The sequence below is a fragment of the Rhinolophus ferrumequinum genome, chromosome 11, assembly GCF_004115265.2.
Source record: "Rhinolophus ferrumequinum isolate MPI-CBG mRhiFer1 chromosome 11, mRhiFer1_v1.p, whole genome shotgun sequence".
NCBI classification, from domain to species: domain Eukaryota; kingdom Metazoa; phylum Chordata; class Mammalia; order Chiroptera; family Rhinolophidae; genus Rhinolophus; species Rhinolophus ferrumequinum.
Window position 1 is genome coordinate 41,044,841 of NC_046294.1, and position 1,993 is coordinate 41,046,833.

The 1,993-nt window shown below is 40.9% G+C and overlaps 1 non-coding gene across 1 annotated transcript; it reads right to left on the reverse strand.

The window, feature by feature from the left end:
- Positions 1-915: 915 nt before the first annotated feature.
- Positions 916-1,022, reverse strand: LOC117031408 (U6 spliceosomal RNA). Its single transcript, XR_004424546.1, has one exon. It is a non-coding gene; the product is annotated as a U6 spliceosomal RNA (small nuclear RNA).
- Positions 1,023-1,993: the final 971 nt, after the last annotated feature.

A 1,993-nucleotide genomic window follows, 5' to 3' on the forward strand; every position in this document is an offset into this window, starting at 1 on the left:
AGGGGAGGATGGGCAGGATGCCTGAATTTCCCAGTTAGATTCGTGTTTCTCCCAGCAAACACTGATTGAATAGCCACTTTGCTGCTGAAGGAGGCAATTCAACACAGTGGTTAAATAAGCATGCTTTGCAAGCAGATAGACCTGGATTTAAATCCCAGATCTTCCATGTACAAGCTGTGTGGCTTTGGTTAAGTTACTTAAAGCTTCTGCCTCCATTTCCTTGTGTGTAAAATGGGATAATAATACTTCCTGTCAGGGTCATTGTGAGGTTTTAATGCAAAGGGCTGAGCAGTGCCTGACATAGCAGGTGGTAGGTAGATATACGAGGTCTGACCATTCAGTTTGCGAACTGATCCTAGAAAAAGTGCTACATGCCTCATTGCTGAATATCATTATGGTCACCTTTGAGGTACTCCCCTTGGGAAGCTGTGCACCGACACTAGTGCCTAGTCCACCCTTCAAAGCAATTCTGGGACTCTTTCTGGAATGGCCATCAGAGCTGTCATCGTATTACCCTCGATGTCCTGAATGTCATGAAAATGTCTTCCTTTCAATATTTCCTTTATCTTTGGGTAAAGAAAGAAGTCATTGGGGGTGAGATCAGGTGAGTAGGGAGGGTGTTCCAATACAGTTATTTCTTTTCTGGTTAAAAACTCCCTCACAGACAGTGTTGTGTGAGCTGGTGTTTTGTCGTCATGCAAGAGCCATGAATTGTTGGTGAAAATTTCAGGTCGTCTAACTTTTTCACGCAGCCTTTTCAGCCCTTCCAAATAGTCTACTTGGTTAACTGTTTGTCCAGTTGGTACAAATTCATAATGAATAACCCCTCTGATATCAAAAAAGGTTAACATCATTGCAACAAGTTCGCAGACGTAATTGTCAGACCTTGTATTTTGCCTATTCTTTTTTTAAATTTTAAATATGGAATGCTTTACAAATTTTCCTGTCATCCTTGCCTTGGGGCCATGCTAATCTTCTCTGTGCCATTCCAATTTTAGTATATGTGCTGCTGAACTGAGCACTGGTGTCTATTCTTATAAGACACTGCTAGTTATTGTGTGTGTGTGTGTGTGTGTGTGTGTGTGTGTGTGTGTGTGTGTATGATTTTGATAGAAACCCATGGACAGGATAGGTCAGAAGGGACTTCTTGGTGGTGGGAGAGGTGATTGAGCTACTTGAGTGTCTGAGGTATATTACTGGACATACTAGCAAGGTACCCACCGCCTGATTGTGGGTTGGCAGGATGCCTGAGAACAACTTTTAGGAAAAGCTATTTTAGCCTGGGAAGGTGGCATAGGCTGTCACTGTCCAGTGTTAAGGCTTGGCAGCCTCTTCAGATGGAGAGTTCTGTTGGCATGCCACACTTTGAGTGGAGCATTTGTATAACAGCTAATCCAGCCCCCGCAAAAGTGAGGCTGCCTAAAGTGACAAAAAGAAAAGATACATTTTGGGTGAGTTATCTGCAGTGAAGGGATTTTCCAGTCAGTGTTCAAATTTGTCTTCATGTTTTCCCAATTGAATTAGGATCTAAATAAGATTCACACATTGCAAGTGGTTGATATTTCTCTTTGCCTCTTCAATTAATATGTTCCCCAAATATTTTTATCCCCTTACAATTCTTTTGTTGAAGAGACTAGGTTATTTCCTATTTTCTAAATAGGACTGCATCCCTGTGATGTCATTTGCCTTGCTCCTTTGTCCCCTATATTTCCTATAAAATTGCAGTAAGATCTAGTGACTATTTATTTGCAAGAATACATTGTAGGTATTGTCTTGTGCTTCCATCAGCTGGCACATATTGACTGGTTGTCTCTTCTTGTGATGTAACAGCCATTGATAATCATTGCCCAGATCCATGATTTAATTTATGTGTTCGCAGAATGGTGGCATTTTAATTCTATCTTTCCTTCTTCATTTATTACATGGACTATTTCTATGGAGAATTGTTTCCTCATCAACTGTTTGGTGATATAATTTAATCAGGAAAAGCGGG